We start from the raw sequence: 20,003 nt of genomic DNA, 5'->3' as shown, positions 1-20,003 counted from the left end.
TTGCAGTCTTCAGTTGCCATTTTAGTTTTTAAATAATCCCTTTACATTTTTATGTGCTTTACTCATTTCCATAATCTTCATAGACTCTTTTACACATTTTCTTTTTCTACCCCAATATTTTTAAAATCATGCAAGGATATGATCTTGTGGGCCAGTCCTGCAAACCTTTACTCATATGAGTAATCCTTAATCAAGGAAACAGAGCCCACTTCTACACTGATGCCACTCCAATTACTTTGATATATATGTTCCTGATTTACAACATCATGAGAACAAAACCCCAGGCTCATTAACTGCAATGGGGCTACATACATGAGTAAGGACAACTTGCCTGAGTAAATTCTGCAGGATCAGATACTAATTGGACAATTAGATCTCTCAATATCTGTTTCCTCTGATCCTACTGTTTTCCCCTCAACTTGAATTATAGTGTGACACTTCTGGAAAAGTCCTGTGAAATCTAAGGGGGAGGAAAACTGTGCTATAAAAGTTACATTAGAATCCCATACATTTTAGTAAAGGATAGCATATTTTCCATACAATTTTTTAAATGATCCAACAAAATTTAATAAAAGAATGATCTCTCTGCTGCATAATTCTACAGCTTGGTTTAAAAATAAAAAAAAAAACTACAGAGAGGCAAACAGTTTTTGTTAAACCTTTTCTAAAGGTCTGAAGGATCTGAACAGACTGAGACAGCAGTAAACAGGTCACAGCTAAACCAGAATAAAAAGGATGATAGTTTAAGGAAAATATTCCTACTCACTCATGGGATTTTTCTTACCACTCTTATTCCTCCTTCTTCCTCCTCTTCTCTTTTTTTAAACACAGATCACGAACACTTTTAGAGATTTTACTACTATTTTATTTGTAACATTTCCATTTTCTCCATTAGTGTAATCTAGTATCCCCTAGTTATGTTTAAGAACAGCGGTTTCTCTTCATCCAAGATGCATTTTTCCCCTCCCATTCTTTTGAATGTTGGCACTTTAAATCTGGCCCTCTCTTGCTGTCTGATGTGCATTAAGGGTCCAAGACAGATTACAATTTTACTTAAAGATGGGCTCAAGCTGCAAAATAAGGACCCAGGTTTCTAAGCATCCTCCCACCTCCAAAGCTTGGGGGGTGGTTCCTGATCAGACACTTTGGTGCAGTTGGAATGAAAAGTGCTAGATCTGGGGCCAGACCCACTTTGCAACCTTAAAGCTAACTTAACTGGCAAGTAGAGGATTCTTCCTGAAGGAGAAACGGTTAAGTAATGTAGGTCTGCTACAGCAGCTCCATTCCACCTCCACTCCCAGTTCCAGATGTGATAGGATGTGCCTAGAGAAAATGGACATGGCTGGGGCCCCTATATAGCCCATTAATCCCCAGCTACCAGACTATCCCCTTGGAACCGTGGACAGCTGGGTATAATGTAGAACCACACCAGGGCTAAATAGTTTCAGGATAAAGAAGAAGAGGTATTAAATGAGCACAGCTACTTTTTCAGGTATTTGGGGAGGAGGAGAGCTGATGGGTTATTGTCACGGAGGCTGTCAATACGGATAATCCATTAAATTGGCTATAGATCTTTTAAAATGTTTGAATATGGCCTCAACCTGGAATTAGAATGATCAATTCAATGGGATCCATGCACCCAGAACAAAGAGGCCACGGCTGGTGAAATGCTGGCTCCACTGGAATCAACTGGAATTTTATTATTTGTATTATTCTAGCACCTACAAGCCCTAGTCATGGACCAAGACCACACTGGGCAAGGTGCTGTACAAACAGAACAAAAAAAAGATGCCTGCCACTGATTTCAGTGGGGCAGGTTTCCACCCGATCTCTTTAAGCAAAGGTACACTGAATTCTCACCTTGCTTTAAAGGTAGTAACTAGAATTATAATGACGTCATCATGTGCTGAAAGGGTGACCATTTGGGAGGCCAGTGGGTGCACGTATAAAAGGCAGTGCTGTTTTTGGCTGAGGTTTGTTTTGATGATGATCACGATCCCTTTTAGAAATGGAATGTTGGTTGTGATCCTGCCACCAAACATTTATGCATGTGAGGAGCTTAATTCACGTGACTTGTCCCTCAATTCATGTATTTTTAAGGCTACTAGCTAGAGGTGTTATTCACCTGCTTGTGTACACACACTTGCCCTAGCTTGCATTGAGACAGCACAAGTATAAATAGCCATGGACTCGCGATAGTGCGCAGTAGTGCCACATCTGATCTGTGCCGAGTACACACCCACCCCTTTCAGGCAGGTATGTACTCGGCCTGGCTAAGCTGTGCACCCAGTGCCCCCACTATTTACAATCCTGCTAGCTTGATGAGTGCTCGTGCAAGTACGTGTACATAAGCAGGGGAATCCCAACCCTAGCTCGCAGTGCAGATGTCCCCTTAAAGATGCTCTAGTTTCTCCACAATTTACTGGCTTTGATGCAGGAATTGCTGAGTGAAATTCTCTGGCCTCTGTTATGCAGTAAGTCAGACAGGATCGGTCCCTTCTGGCCTTAACGGGGTATGAATCTGTAACCCACTGACGTCAATGGAACCAGTTAGCGGAGCAGAGTTACTCGTGTGTGTTTGTAATAGCAGAACTTTCAGTTAGTACATTAAAAAAACCCACGCCTGAACTAGACTAACCCCACAATAACATAGCGATAAAGAATAATAATTCCTTGAGGAAAATGTGAACTAAAAATCAGCCTTCGCTTGACATAGCTTAACCTGTCTTGGTTACTTTTCCAATATAATAAACTAAGAGAGAGGAAGGACGGCACAATGGTTTAAGATTTCCAGTCATGCTTCCAGGGCACTGCATCAGCTGACAGCATCCATTAGTCCTTCCCCCAGGGGGTAGTTCATTTTGTGGAGGAAGGCTCCAGATTTACTTCCTGTCCTGAACTTTGTGTAAGGTTGTGGTGCAGTTACCTTCCACTCCAGAGATAGTCGCTCCCACTACACACAGCAAAATTCTCTGCCCAGACCTGCAGCGTATCTCCTTTGATCCTAGCATTCTGTGCTCCTGATATGAGCAATGGATTACATATGCAATGTGTGTTATGCATCCTCCTCTGTGCCTGATCCACCTAGGCTGAGAGTCTGCTAGTGCTCCAAGCTATGGGATTTTGTCTTTTAAACCCAAGCTGTAGCAGCCTGTGCTTATCATGGGAGTTCCCCTGTTCAATCCCTGGTGATGACTGACATGGATGGTCATTAGACCTGTTGACATTTACTGAAGAGGAAGCAGAGAGAGAACAAAGTTGCCATCCAGGGTGATGTTCTCAGAGGAGATTATTGCCCTTTGCTTTAAAATCACCTTGCAGAGCCTATTGAATGAACCACCACCACCACCACCACGCAGTTATCCTCATCTTCTCCCACCAAACTCCAGCTTGTACCCTGGTGAGATTTGCTCAGGGCTCTCCCATCAACACCACTGGCAGACGGCATAGCAATTGCAGTTATATGCACATCAGGAGAGCTAGAATTGGACCCCAAACATAGCAATAGTTTAATTATAATTATACTTAGCAATTTTCATCTTCAAAGTGACTCACATACATTAGCTAGGGGAACCTCACAAGCCCAGCTACACACATTCCCTGGGAGATAGGGAAGTACTCTTACAGTATTTCACAAACAAAGAAAGTTAAGCAATTTGTCAAACATCAGAGAGAATCAGTGTGAAAACTAGGATTAGAACTCAAAAACTCCTGCCTCTTAGCCAGACCATGACACCACACTTCATGCTGACAGAGGCAGATTTGTCATGCATTTCCTGCACATTACATCCGCTAGGCTAAGAAAGCTGCAACCTTGAGTCAGAACACCATGTGTAACATCCGTTGTGTTTGTGCCATTCTTTTGTGTGGCCAGACGTGGAAATCCTTCCTCATATCCTCACTTGAAATCTCCATTCCCAAATGGACTTGCATCCAAAATCCCCAGTTGATTAACCATTGCAGCTTAAATGCTGTGAGCAGAAACCACTAATGAACCCACCTTGATAAGCAGGAGAGCTGCTGTGGAAAAAATGAAGCATGCAGGCACGCACCATAGTTCCTAGATACAGTGGCAGCTCTGTATTATCGTATGATGAGTTTATGAAGTTCCTTAAGGGAAGTGGTGGAAACCCTACTGACAAAAGTACCGAGGATTATACTGTAAGGAACACTCCTGCATCAGTAGCAGTTATCCAACAGACAAGCAGTGCACTGGACTGGGAATCAGGAGATCTGGATTCTATTCCTGGTCATGCCACTAACCTACTGTTGACCTTGGGAAGCCACTGTCTTTTTTTCTCCCTCCCATCCTTTGGCTTGCAAGCTCTTCAGAGTAGATACTATCTTACTCTGGGTGTGTACAACTAACACATTGGGATAATTCTCTCAGTCAGGATTCTAGGCGCCACCAGGATCAATTATAATAATCCTAAAGAGAAGATTAGTTAATTTAAGAAGGTATTTTCCATCTCCAGCTTCTATGGTTCCTATTTTTATTTATGAATGTTTTCACTGAATAAACAGCCTGATTTTCAAAACTTTAGGTGTAGAGGTGTGCTTGCAAAATGTACCTAAATACTTCATGAAATCCTTGTGCATGCAAATCAGGGCACATCAGTAACCACAATTGGGCCTTTGCACACACAATCACGTAAATTGCTCTTGCAAATGACGCATGTAATTGATATTCTAAAGTGCTTGAAAATCTGTCCCCAACCATCCAGAGTCCACCAACTGCAAAGGTGGAATTGAAAGCCTCTGTGTGCCCACTGCTTTCCAAAAAGGGAAATACCCAATCCAGCATTGAAACCTCTGAGAAGCAATATTATCGGTTTAAGAGTGGAGGATGGGCAGCTGTCCTACTGCCTGGAGGCTGACAGACTTCTCTTTTGAGACAACATGCTTCTTTATATCCCCATATGAATTACGCTGCTATGGAATGTAAGGAAGTGTGTGGTTTCAGGGAGATGAAATTATATACATCACTCTCCACTCCCTTTCTGCTTGCGTCTGTTGCAATGACGCAGACACTTGTATGTAACCGATTTACTTTAGTTGCTAAAAGGATCAATGTGAATGGAATGTTCCTGAAGATTTCGACAGCCACGAGTCACCCCATGATCTTGTCTAGATACCTCACTTCTCGGCATGTAGGGTTCCCGACATGTAAAACAAATGATACTCACCCAGCTTTGTAAAGGGCTTTTGGAGGAGATTTCCATTTGAACTTCAGTTAGCCACCTAAATCCCATGGACTTTCACTGGGATTTAGGAGATTAGTTGCCATGTGTGCCTGTGAAAAATCTCACCCCTTGAGATCCAGAGATGAAGAGTCACAGCAGAAAATGGATCAGACATTCTCAAACATTCCTCTCTGGTCAGGAATGGCATGGGTTTAGTGACATGGTGAGTTAGTTGCACAGGGACCATCAGCATGTAGCCTGGGAGGATTCAGAAATTAAATAGGTAAGGGGCTGATCTCAACTAAGTCAATGGCAGAACTCCCATTGGTGTTCTGTGGCACATGGCAAGTCCATGCACACAACAGATGCAGGAGCATAGGAATTGCCAGATTGGATCAGCACTCAATACCAGCTGCACACTGAAAGTTTCTTCCTAACCCCTATCAGGGATAACTAAAGGAGGAGGATGTACATGCCTTCCACACACACCAAAAACAATTGTTTAATCCTTACTAGATAAGACTCTCCAAAGCTATCCTAGTCACATGTACAATCCTCTTGAATCCTACAAGGCTCTTGACATCAATGATAGCATGTTGAACTCACCACAAGAGCACTGTAAATGGTTAGATACTGGGCCAATGGCCTCTCATCCACCCAAGATTACACAAATGATCCAATAATGCAGTTCAAATATTACTAGTATTGGGCTAAATCATCAAATCTTTGTTCAGTTTTAATTCATTCCTTACTATGGCAAAACTCCTGTTGGGTCTATAGGAGTTTTACTGGACTAAGGGAGAAATTTTCAATAGGGCCTAAGTGATTTAGGAGGCTACATCTCAACTTCAAAAGAAACTCAGGCTTTTACGAGATTAAGTCCCATTCAAAGTCAAAGTCACTATATGCTTTTGAAAATTTCACCTCGAGTCAAAACTGACTCAAGATCTCTGCTTTTAGCCATTTATTATTAAATCCTGCGTTATCTTATCCCCATTGTAAATTGAGATCAGATACAAACATAATGCTTTAAATCAGTTTTAGTTGCTTTCAGTGCACTGCATTGATTGGTTGTGAATGAATGTCAGAGCAGAAAGAGGGTCGGGGAAAGTTAACAAGGCAAAATGCTTGAGACAAATAGGAACTTCAGAAAACATATAGAAGGGGGACTGTGGTCCAGTGGCTTGTGCACCGGGATATCAGTATAGTGTGGTCCAGAAACCCGTGTTCTCATCTTGGTTTTACTGCTAAATCCCCAGCCAACTTACTTCCCCTCTCTGCATGTTTCCTCACCTCTAAAATGGATATTTAAATTTCTTAGTAACTTAAGAGATCCCCAGCAATAAGCTCTTGCTTGGTGCTTTTAAACTATACTCCAAAGAGAACCCAAATTTGAAAGATCTGAAAAAGCTGGGGATTGCTTTTGGCTGGATATTTTTCATGCCCCTCCTCTCAGCCTGATCTCTGCCAAAAGCAGATGTTACAGGGGCTCCTGTTGCCATATTTCTGGGACACCACTGAAACCAAGAAGGGCTAGAAAGCTCACAAAGACTGATCTCTTGACATTTCAATCCAGTTTCCAGACCAAAGATGTCTGAAGGAGGTCCAGATGAGCACCCAGCCTCTGCCCCTTTTGAGGTTCTCCATCTCTAGAAGTAATGTCTCTTCTTCTTCATGCATCAGATGAAGTGAGCTGTAGCTCACGAAAGCTTATGCTCAAATAAATTGGTTAGTCTCTAAGGTGCCACAAGTCCTCCTTTTCTTTTTGCGGATACAGACTAACATGGCTGCTACTCTGAAACCGGTCTCTTCTTCTGTTTCAAGTTGTTTTCCTGTGGCAAAAATACTACTTTGTACTTCTTTGGCACCTTCCATTCAAGAGCCTTACTGAATTTTAGGAGCATTAATGCAACACCACCACCAAAAGTTTCGAAAGCTGAGCCCTACTTTCAACTCCACCATGCATTGTTAAAAGGCTAATTCAAAAGGAGCTGTCACTCAATCACATCTGTGTAGATCTTTGTCATATGATGCTTCCTACCCTTTCTTACATGCTCTGATGAGAAGAGGAATAGTTATTAAAGTTGACAATTAAACTGCCACTCCTAGCAGCTGAGTTTGAACCCACTGAAATGAGTGGGGAAGTTCACTGCTTGGAACTATTGTGTCAGGCTCTCTGCAAACTCAGGCACACCTTGCTGCATCAGTTACATTCACATCACATTTTTGAGATTGCCTTCTGAACCGTAAGTAGCTTACTTAAAAAAAAAAAAAAAAAGACTCTGGAGAACAATTTAGATGCCTTCTCTCCCCACCCCCAGTGGCATGTTCCACCCTCAGGGGAATGCTGCATTAATGAATTAAGTCACCCCTGCAAGGCAAGCATTACTATCCCCATTTTTACAAGTGGGTGAACTGAGACACAGAAGTGACATGAGGGCCCATAGGGAATGAGCAGCAGAACAAAACACAGCCCCCTGCTCTAACTGTAAGTCAACACTGCCTCCTTAGGGCTCATTCTGAGAGGGAATATTAAACTAGCCCTTGGGAATGGTTAAGGGTTCTGATGGTTATGTTACAGATCCCAGAGAAAGGAGAAGAATACTGTGGAAGTAGTGCATTCTCTGTAGGTTTGAGCAGATACTGGATATTCCACGCCACTTCATTTACATTTGCTCGTCAGTCATCCAAAGTGGATACAAAATGAGACTATTTTTACAAGTCACCACTGTGCCACACAATATCCATTCCATTTTGGTGCATGGTCTGGGCCAGATTTGTCAAGTTACACACAAGCAGAGGCAGCGTGATCCAGTACCTAGGATGCTGGATACACAGGAAACCCGGATTCTAGGGTTGGCTCTGCTGCTGCTTTGTCACGGGACATTGGTCAAATCACTTCGTCCGTTTCCTGTCACCTCCTTTGGGTGTCAAATCTATTTAGCTAGAAAACTCTTGTGACAGGGCCTGACTCTGAACAGCACCAAAACACAACAGGGCTCCGAGTTGAGGCCTCTAGGTGCTACTCAAATACAAAAGCCCCCACAGGCCTGCTCCTCCTCTCTCAGCCACGGGCTCAAATCACTCCTCTCTCTAGAGTCAGTGTAAAACTGGCATGGAAGAGGAGAATGAGGCTCAGATATTGAATGCTTCCCTGAGCAGTTTTTGGCAGAGAGAGGGGGCCTCTCCCCAGGAAACATACAGTTCATGCAGCTGGTCTTTTCTGTTACGCGGTTTAACATTCCTGCCAATGACAAGCGCTGACGGGGGATGGAAGAGAGGGAAATGCTCCGAATTAAGACATCTCGCTGAGGGAGTCTTGTCAGGTCTCTGACAAGCCACGCACACATGGCGCGGGGCCTCAGCGTGGGTGGGGAAACTTCAGCTTTGGTGCTGTTTAAGAGCGGCCACGAGGCCCATTGTTGGAGTGCCCCAGCAGCTGTCACCGGGCTGGTTGTCTCAGGTACAGCTGGAGGGGTGGGGCAGGGGGGGCCTCCTCCCAGAAAAGTGATGCCTGACTGACAACTGACAGGTGATTTCCTTTCAATTGACAAAGGAGGAGTCTTTCCTTCCCCCCCCCTCCTTTCAAAGCAGGAAAGGAGGGGAAAAGAGCGAGATCAGATGTATGAAGGGAAAGCTGCTAAACTTCTTGCTGCTGCTAGAAATGGGCCCCAAGCACTGAACTTGGGGAGAGTTTGGGTTCAGATCTGGATCCACAACCCAGCTTCATTACTTGGGCCCAGGCCAAAACTGGTAAAGGTGAAACTACCCCAGACTCCAGGGGGTGGCGGGGAGGGGGGATAATGTGGATTCAGCGCCAGAACTCAGCTGTGTGGCTTGGGCCCATCTCTGCTTGCTGTTGAACATGCTCAGCTAGCCTGAAGTTCACCCCAGAGCAGAGAGCCCATACAAGCCTTTAGGCATCACTTAATCCCTGTAGTAATGGCTAATCCTGGGATTTCTGCCAGTGCCATCAGGGGAAGCAGGATTAGACCCCAAGAGGGGCAGGAGGCGTTACTGCACTGAGGTCACAGACTTGTTATAAGGACTCTGGGGAATGCAGTACTCAGATCTCTGAATGCAAAGCACAAGGTAAGTGCCAAGCACTTCTCTTCTTGATGGACTCTCCTGATGCTCCTGTGAGGTAGGGAGCTACTACTACCCCCATTTCACAGATGTGGAATCAGGGACTTGCCCAAGGTCACATGGAAGATCTGTGCCAGGGCAGGGAACTAAACTCAGGTCCCCTAAATTCTAAGCTGGTGACTCAACCACCGGGCCAGCCTTCCATGCCCTGTCAATACCCAGCAGTGACTGGTAACTTTGCTTATCTAACCTGTGTTAATTATGTTGCAGGTAAGGCACCATGAAGCCAACTCAGGTGCAAGCAGCTGGAGCTCCACGTGCTCACATGGATACCGGGGCTGCACCCTGCTCTGGCTGGTCAAACGGAACCAAGTCCGTCTTCCTTGGAGGTTTGGTCCCCTTCAACCAGCTACAGCAGTGCTGAAATCGTCCGGCCGTTGGAGGAAGACACCTCCCCCACCCATCAACTCACCCCCACAGGACTTTCCTCCTAAATGTGCGTTTGATTCACATTAGCCTGTTCTGCATACAGCGCACATGGGAGGAGGGTGCTGATCCTTATGGGCAACATCTTGATTGCAGCTCAGATACACCTTAAGATCTAGTCCGGTAGGTGCAATCTGAGCACCTGGCCAAGAGGGTGATGACTACAGGGGGCTTTTCCCCCCAGGATCAGGAGACTGGAAAGGGGGCAGAATCTGGGGGCTACTTCAGCCCCAGCACAAGTGAAAGCAGCCTTAAGGCTGCTCTAACTTGCCGTGGCCCAGGATCACTGAACTCCGCCCGAGCCCCCCCATCCTCCAGCATGTCAGCAAAATGCCCCTTACACCCTGAGGAACAAGAGCAACTGGTGTAGAACTAGCAAGCTCCTACACAAGGGTGATTCCCAAGAGTACCGGATTTCCAATTAGGCACAGTAAGCACATGCCTTGGGGCACCGGCCTTCTAGGGGCACCTAAGAGTGGGTTAAAAGTTAATATAGTAGAACCTCAGTTACAGACACCTCAGGGAATGGAGGTTGTGCGCAACTCTGAAGAGGCGGTTACAAACTTCAAACCACCTGCTCTTCAGGGCTATTGCAGGCAGTTTGTTGGCACAGAAGTGGCTTCATATTGGACCCTGTATCTTGCTGGCTGGGAGATTGCCGGGTTGTATCTGTGTGATCCTGGTCTGATCAGGGAAAGGGGAGGGTTACCAACTTCCCTAGCCATAAATCTTTTTTTGTAGGTTTCTCCATCTTCCACTATCCCCTCACCCCAGAAAACTTGCAAGCCCCAGCAAACAGAGATGAACAATTGATGTTAACATTGCATAGTAGCATGTCAGACAGCGTAGGGCCACACAGCTGCTGAAACCAACATGCAGCTGACATGAGACTCTTGCCAACCCTATGGGCACATCACACATAGGGTATACACAGCTCAGTCTCCTGAGCATAATTCATCTGGTAGGAAGGGTCTATTTTTGTAAACATCCTTACACCAGAAATAAATAGTGACCGTAACTGGTCAATGGGCCTAATGGACCAGACATGCACTCTAGAGCAGACCACCAGAGATGTTTACAGGTCAGGGGGTATCTGTAGTTAGAATCAGAACCAGATCTGGTTCTGATTCAGATCCAGAGGGACCATATTTCCCTATGCTGAATACAGGACACCAGGTAAAATTACTCTTATTCAAGCGAGTTCAACGGCAATCAATCGTACAAACATTCAAACTAACATCAAGTTGACTGAGCCCCTGTTAAAAAATGTGTAGTTGGATTTTTTTATTTGCCTTCTTATCCTTAAGGCCTTAGGGTTCACATGGGGAGGGGTGACACACACCCCTAACCCCCCAACCCCCCCACATGGAGGGGTGCATATTCCATACACCTCTCACACGGGTTGGTGACTGACCCGGCCCTCCCTACCCAGCACTCTCTGCCCTCCATGCCTGGCTGGGCCCCCAGGATGGACCCACCTCTTCTGGTACCTGGCACCGCATCTTCCCGAGGCAACACATGGGGGGCATGCAGGGTCATATGCCCGCCCTCCTTCCTCAGATTTCTGCCAGGGTTCACACCAGAACGTGCTCAGCAGCAGCCATTTAGCACTGTAAGGGAGGGAAAGGGAAAGTAAGGGAGGGAAAGCTGCTTCCAGCCACAGGGGGTCTGCGGAGGAGGGGAGAAGGGATGACCCTTGCTTGTCCCTTCCTGTGCGCACAGCGTCAAACAGCTGCTAACACCTCCAGGCTGCTGCTGGCCACCGACATAACCCAGCTTCAGTGAACCCGGCCAGAGAGGTGGCTCAGCAGAGGAGGGAGCCTAGGTGTTGGAGCTACCCCACACTCCCTGGGGGCAGGGCTGAGGGGGAGAGAGCAAGGGGGCTGCTGTGGAAAATGCAGGTTCGGGGCATGAACAGGCTGGAAATCACTTTCCCCCTCCCCTGCCATTCCAGAGCTTAGCTGAGGGGTGGAGAAGCTTCCTATGCCAGTGCTGTGCAGGGCTTTGGCACAAGCAGGGTTTGTCTCTCCCTGGCCAGCACCCCAGGCCAAAGGGTCTTGGGCTTTCCCAGGGCGCCAGCCCAGCCAGAGGCAGTGGGGGGTGGGGAGGAAGGAGCCTGCGAGGCCAGGCTGCTGGTGAGCTCAGTGCTCTGACTACGGGCTGGTTCTCCACACAGCGCTGGGAGCAGGACATGCCCTGCCAAGGGGAATATGGAGGAGCAGTGGGGCTGGGGGTGAAGGACAAAGCCGGGAGAGGACAGCAAGAGGGCTGATGGGTGAGCAGCAGAAATGACAACTGGTCACCGCCTGGTGCCTACCCACACTCACCAGCCACCGCAGCTCGCAGCCACTGCCCCCCGGAAACAGGATGGGTGATGGGACTCTGCTGGCTGAGAGCCGGCACGCAGCGGGTGCTGTGCTGATGGACCAGCAGGGGGAGCAGCCGGCCCCACGCACTGCATCTTCGCTCTGCCACCAGCCTTACACATCCAGCCCCCATTGTCAGCCACTGGACCCTTCCTCCCCCCCCCCCCCCCCCCCCCCAACTGCTGGTGGGCAGGCAGTTGGTGAGCAGGGAGCCAGCCAGCAGGACCTTCCAGTACTGGGGGGGGTGAGGGGGAGAAGAGAGACAAGAAAAATATGGGACAATTTGCCCTTTAAGAAAAAAAAAAGTCAGGACACCTGCAAGAGGGCTTAAATTCGGGACGGTCCCTTTAAAACCAGGATGTCTGTTCACCCTACTGGTCCAGATCCATGCTTTCTGGCTTGTATCCATCAACAGTTGAAATAGTCACCTGTTAACTACTAAGCAGTACTCAATCAGCACTTTGTATTCTGCATCAGAGATTCTGCTTTCATAGAATCTCAGGGTTGGACGGGACCTCAGGAGGTCATCTAGTCCAACCCCCTGCTCAAAGCAGGACCTATCCCCAACTAAATCATCCCAGCCAGGGCTTTGTCAAGCTTTCTGGGTTTAGCCCAGTAATTCAACTGACATGAGTTAATTGCGCTGGTTTTACTCTGTTTTAACTATGAGCACATTGTGCTCGACTATGTCTGTGCAATGTAGAGCTGTACATTCAAGCCCTGCCGACACCCAAATATGCCCTGAAGTCATGGCTAGAACTGGTTGAAATTTACAAAACATAACAAAAATGGCAAACAAAACAAAACCCGCTAAGGCAGAACAAAGGTCCCAACATCACATTTAACATCTCAACTCTTAGAAAATTTTGTGGCAGTGTAACAGGAATTGTCACGAAGGGCTTGTCTATGTAGGGACATTTATCAGCGTTGCTGTCCTAACATATTAGGAAATGCCCTTGTGTGTGCTGCTCTTCTACCAGTTAACCAGCAGATGGCACCAGTAACACACCTGATACACCATGTGGGGAAAGTGCGGCCTATCCACCCACCTCAGCAAGTTGAGTTTTGCCAGGGGTTGCAACCTGTTTCTGTCACCGGCCCACACCTTTGTCATCTATACACCTTGTTACTGAAACACACCCTGAAGAATCCTGTGGAGAGTTCAGCTAGGGCAGGGGGGGACACTGTGCACTCACTTAGCAGGACTTCAGCTGACATTTAGCCTGGGCTCCAAGATCTGCACTGGCCTCCAGTTCATGTCCAGGTGCAAGTCAAGCTTGCTTTTGATTTATTGAGGCCTGGTTGGTTTGGACCCTGCTACTGAAAGTGCCAGGATCTCATCTGGACAGTAGGTTGGGGAGTGGCCTGTGTCCGATACCACCACATCCAAGATCACTGAGCAAATGAACACTTGACAAGAGCATCTTCAGCTAGAGTTCCTTTGACTCTGGCATTTGCTTCCCTCATTGGTCCAACAAAGCCTGAATAGGATGATCCTCAGGGTCGAGCATTTGCCCAGGATTTCTGGGCCCTCCCCATTCCTGAGGGTGCCCATGGCCTTAGTGGGGGGTTAATATTAATAGTTCTGATGGGTTGATTGATGAAGGGAAGTCTTATGCTGCATTCATTCCCTTGTTGTAATATTCATGATTCCACAGAGTTTAAGGCCAGGAGGGAGTTTAAGCCTCTGCCAGATGCTGGGATTAGAAAACAGGGGATGGACCACTTGATTGCCCTGTTCTGATCATTCCCTCTGAAGCATTTGGCACTGGGCTAAATGGACCATTGGTCTGAGCCAGCATGGCCATGCTTATGTCCTTCTGGACAGTAGATCGAGTCAGATCTGCTGAATAATACAGGCTAGATAATTTCACCCACTTTCCCCTGTATTGAGCCCAATAAATTGGGTTTGACTAAAGCATCTCCCAGGAAGGCATCCAGTCTTGAAGAGCAGACCTCAGGAGATGGGTAATCCACCACATCCATCAGTAATTTGCTCCACTGGTGAGCCACCCTCACATCCCTGCCACTGAGTTTGTGTGAAGTATTTTTTTTTTTTTTTAAAAAACTAGATGAATTTAATTAAGTTGTTTAGCATGGCAAAGAAAATCAGTAGACAGCCCTCAAGTGCTCTGACGGGTGGGGAATGAGAGGGTGGCAACAGCACACATCCTTAGGAATAGGGGGCCACAAGACAAGCTACCACCGTTGCCGCAAATCTAAGTAGCCCCATGGCCATCAATCTCAGCAGTAATGCCAAGGACCGAATAGACCCGGTGCCTGATGCTGCCCCATTAAAGCCCTAAGGGTATGTCTACACTGAAAAAAAATCCCACAACACTGGGAGGGACCAGGTCAGCTGACAGGCTCATGGGGCTCGAGCTGCAGGGCTAAAAATTGGAGTGTAGATGTTCAGATTCGGGCTGGAGCCTGGGCTCTGAGACCCTTCCCTTCTGGGACCTCAGAGCCCAGGCTCCAGCCCGAGCCCCCCCAAAAGTAAACAATTTGGGATGTATAAGCAGGAGTGTGGTAAGCAAGACATGAGAAGTAATTCTTCTGCTCTACTCCACACTGATGAGGCCTCAGCTGGAGTATTGTGTCCAATTCTGGACACCACATGTCAGGAAAGATGTGGACAAATTGGAGAAAGGCCAGAGAAGAGCAACAAAAATTATTAAAGGTCTAGAAAACATGACCTAGGAGGGAAAATTGAAAAAACATTGGGTTTGTTTAGTCTGGAGAAGAGAAGATTGAGAGGGGACACGATAATGGTTTTCAAGTACATAAAAGGTTGTTACAAGGAGGAGGGAGAAAAATTGTTCTTAACCTCTGATGATAGGACAAATTGCAGCAAGGGTGGTTTAGGTTGGACATTAGGAAAAACTTCCTGTCAGGGTGGTTAAGCACTGGAATAAGTTGCCTAGGGAGGCTGTGGAATCTCCATCATTGGGGATTTTTAAGAGCAGGTTAGACAAACACCTGTGACGGATGGTCTAGATAATACTTATTCCTGCCTTGAGTGCAGGGGACTGGATCAGATGACCTCTTGAGGTCCCTTTCGGTTCTGTGATTCTATTTACACTGCAAATTTTTATCCCCACAGGCTCAGCCCAAGTGAGCTGAACCCAGGCCAGTCACGGCCATGCCACAGGTCTTTTCTCACAGTATAGACATACCATAAGAGACTGAAGTTCCCTGCTGATGTAAACAGGTGCAGCTCCAATGAAATAAGAGGTGAAACTCATTTCCACAAGCAGAGAATCTGTCCCTAGAAATGATCTATCCAGGTGGGGTAAGGTTCATTAGTTAGGCGGAACAGGGGAAGCTTGTCTGTGCTTTATTTATTTGCATGGCAGTAGTGCCTGGCATCCCAGTCCTGGACCAGGACCCCATTAGGCTAGGTGCCATGCAAGAGTCCCTGCCCTAGAGAGTTTCCATTCCCAAGATATTGTGCCTTTCCTTGTCTAGACAGTTTCGTTCTCCAGGGCTGATAATCTAGTTCCCTTCCCCCAGTCAGCACTGAATCCACTTAAAAATTAAACAGGTACATCCACTTCCAGTGAAATGGAGATAGCTCAAATTGAGATTTTTGTCCCAACTTCCTCAATAAAATTCAGTACATGAGATCAGCACACAGATAGCCCCACTGAAGGCAAAACGCAGCCCTATGCAAGCACCAGTGGCCCACAGAGTTCACATAGCCTCAGTAAAGGTGATCAGAAATAATTCTCAAAGAGTTTCCAGGTTCTTTTGATTTGACAAGATTCAGAACTGATCAGTTTTGTTTACTGAAGATTCTCTAATTGTTTCAATAAAGTAATGGTTAACATTTTTGGTTTAGCCAAAACCCAGTTCTGGGTAAATAAAAAAAAAGGACAATAAAAATACATCATGCACATTTGTGAAATCATGCAAAACAGTCAACAGGTCTTCTGGTGACTGTTTACCAAAAAGGGTAATTTTCCCAAGTGGAAAAAAACTTTTAATCTGAATAATTTCAGACCTCTGTAAGTATGAGGGTTTTGTACAGTTGATGTAGTCCAGGGTTTCAACATCCTCTTGGTCCCTGGGAGATCAAGACCTGGTACCCCAAAGCATTTTGTATCATCGTTATCTAGGAAAGCTAGATTTACTTCCACCAATGACGACTTAGATAGGAAGGGAAGAATCTCTAGGTGTCCACTAATTTAATAAATTCTCCTGTTCAGATCTCAAATATATTTCTTTACAATTGCATTCTTATCAAGCTGAAAATCTGAATCATTTTCCCTTAATTAAAGCCCTGATCCTACCTTCTGACTGTTCCCCATTTCCAGTGAGGTCACTCATTTTAGTCCCAAACTTGCCTGTGTTGCACACAAACTGGGTAACTCCTCGCTTTCATTGCTGAAAGCACTTACAGACACGCAGAACAGCGGCACTGTTAGTGAGCATTCTTTGCAATGAAGGGAAGGAATCCCACACCACTGAGTGTCCTACATGAATCCACAGGCCTTTGATAGACAATGTGACCCATACTAGGCTTTGGCAGCCAGGGAGATACAGCCCCAGTTCCGCCCACAGCCCCCTTGATTTCACTGAGGTTTTGCATAGGTGCAGGAGTCTGCCCTCATACGGTACCTCTACACTGCAGTCAGAGGTGTGACTACAGCACCCGGAGGCACAGCTGGTTTTGGTCTCCCTAGCTTGAGTAACGGTAGTGGTGATGTCAGCATGCACAAACTAGCTGTTCAAGTATAGGGTGCCGGGTGGGCTTGCACAGCCCATGCTGCCATGGCTTCACTGCTCTTGGTACCTGTCCTAGCTGGATCAAAGCTTGAGTACCCCTCTGCATGCCGCAGTCACAGCTCTGACAGCAGTGTAAACATACTGCCAGCGTCACTTCTAGGACTAAACAGCTCTCTTCTTAATCTTAAAACTCCATCACTCCCCTGGGGGACAGAGAGTGACTAACTACGTACAGCAGTTCCCAGTTGCTCTCTTTAGAAAGGTGATTTCCTGCAGAGGTTTCATTTTGCCTCACTAAGCTTTTACAAGGTAAACCCCACTCCAGGCTAGCGACTTCGGGTTCAGTCCTTCAGAAACACGATTCAGATGTGGAGGAGGCGGTGGCATTTGAGTTCCCCACGTGCTAGTCCTGGGTTGCCTGTCTATCAGATTGTCTCTCGCTTAGTCATCGGCTCTTGCACACCACAGAGGGCTTGTAACTGACAAGATGCCAGATCTCATTTTCAGCCATTACCACTACCAATGCTAAGTCATACACCATGAACCAGCAAGACCTCCTTTAGGGCTCAGTGGTGGGTTACTTAACACATGGCCAGGGGAGTACAGGGACATGAGGCAAACTTATTCCCCTCTGTTGGTCACCTCTATTGCTAGCCTGTGCACGGGGGGGGGGGGGGGGGGAGGGGGGGGAAGAGAGAGAGAGAGAAACAGCTGCTGCCAGGCTGATACTCCCCATCGCACAGGTGGGAGGTGTTAGGCCCCACCCACTCCCTACACCAGCCAATGCAGATGCTCCATCATGCCAGGGTAAGTGATCTGCACCAGAAAAAGAACCCGCACATCTTGTTTTCCTAATGGTGCAAGGGGGAAGCTCAGCTGGGATCAAATTGCGGTTCTCAGCATCACAGTTCAGTCCCTGCTTCTGGGGCAATGCAGCTGTGTGCTCAGGTCAGATTGTAAAATTACAGTCTAGCCCTTGAAAATGAGCAGCATTAGAAAGATGGCATTCATGATAACTGCAGCCAAACCTACCCTTGGAGCAATATCACATTAGCTACTATTCCACTCAATAAGCAGTTTTGTGTGTAACATGTTGAATTATCTGGTGCAGATAAATTATCTGATGAACTTTGCCGAGTTTTCTGTTTGCAAATGGTTCACAGACTGATCCCAATTTGTTATTCATAAGTATTTGCCAGATAGTTTGGATGGTCAGCTAAAGGATTGTTCATAAACTGTTGATTTGGATAGGGTGCATGGCTGTGTCCGTTAAGTCACATGAAGAAAAGGAGTACTTCTGGCACCTTAGAGACTAACCAGTTTATTTGAGCATAAGCTGTCGAAAGCTTATGCTCAAATAAATTGGTTAGTCTCTAAGGTGCCACAAGTACTCCTTTTCTTTTTGCGAATACAGACTAACACGGCTGCTACTCTGAAACCTGTCTTTAAGTCACATGGTATTGCTTCTGCTCCTTGACTACACCCTCCACGCAACCTCCACTGCACCCCTTCTCCACCACACACACCCCAACCTCCACTACATACCCTCTGCACAACTTCCACCACACACCCTCCTCCACCATACAGACCCCCAACCTCTGCCTCACACCCTCCACCATAGCTCCCCTCCAGCAAACAGACACAACCTGCTCCTTACTGCACCAGGTAGCTGGCCCCTACCTGCTGCTGCCTTAGAATCACTGGCTGGCTGCTCCTCGCTCCCTTTGCCTCAGCTTTCTGCAGGTGGGTCCCGTCTGTGCAGAGGCTACACCTGCATCTATGCTCCTTGGAGCAAGTGATCTTGGGTCACAAAGAGGCAACCTGTGAGCATGCTCTGCTCTATCCATTCAATGGAGGCTCAGGCTAGATGACAACAGCCCCTCCCTGCACTCCAGCGCACTGCTAGAAGGAAGATGCTATGAAATTAAAGGCCGTCTGCCCCTCTCTTCCCCCATGGCACTGACACTGAAGGACCACCACCACATCCTTTGGATCCCCATTCTGGTACCCTGGATCATGCTGCCACTCCTGAGATAAGGGCAGGAGGTGCTGTTAAGACTGAGAATATGGTTGGCCCGAGTATTTTGTAGGAGACATTATTAAGGGAATCTGCCTTGACTCCTGTCTCACCATTTCTCCCTTCCTCCCCTTCCCCCCACACCCCCCAGCCTTTGTAGGACACAAGTACTAGCCAGTCCCCATAGAGTCTAAAGATCAGACCTTAGAGACTAACCAATTTGAGCATAAGCTTTTGTGAGCTACAGCTCACTTCATCGGATGCATACAGTGGAAAAATTTATATACATGGAGAACATGAAACAATGGGTGTTACCATACACACTGTAACAAGAGTGATCAGGTAAGGTGAGCTATTACTAGCAGGAGAGCGGGGGGGAGGGGGGCCGGGAACCTTTTGTAGTGATAATCAAGGTGAGCCATTTCCAGCCCTTTACAAGACCAGTAGGAGGGAAAACAAACAAGGGGAAAATAGGCTTGAATAAAGACTGGGAGTGGATGTATCATTACACAAAAAGAAAAAAGGAGTACTCGTGGCACCTTAGAGACTAACCAATTTATCAGAGCATAAGCTTTCGTGAGCTACAGCTCACTTCATCGGATGCATACTGTGGAAAGTGTAGAAGATCTTATTATATACACATATAAAGCATGAAAAAATACCATGCTTTATATGTGTATATAATAAGATCTTCTACACTTTCCACAGTATGCATCCGATGAAGTGAGCTGTAGCTCACGAAAGCTTATGCTCAAATAAATTGGTTAGTCTCTAAGGTGCCACGAGTACTCCTTTTTTCTTTTTGCGAATACAGACTAACACGGCTGTTACTCTGAAACCTGTCATTACACAAAGTAAAACTATTTCCCCTTGTTTATTTCCCCTCCTACTGTTCTTGTAAAGTGCTGGAAATGGCCCACCTTGATCATCACTTCAAAAGGTCCCCCCCACACACTCTCCTGCTGGTAATAGCTCACCTTTCTTGATCACTCTTGTTACAGTCTGTATGGTAACGCCCATTGTTTCATGTTCTCTGTGTATATAAATCTCCCCCACTGTATTTTCCACTGCATGCATCCGATGAAGCTTATGCTCTAATAAATTTGTTAGTCTCTAAGGTGCCACAAGTACTGCTTT

The sequence above is a fragment of the Natator depressus genome, chromosome 3, assembly GCF_965152275.1.
Source record: "Natator depressus isolate rNatDep1 chromosome 3, rNatDep2.hap1, whole genome shotgun sequence".
NCBI lineage: Eukaryota > Metazoa > Chordata > Testudines > Cheloniidae > Natator > Natator depressus.
The sequence above is the reverse complement of the archived record's forward strand: the minus strand, read 5'-3'. Positions refer to the sequence as shown.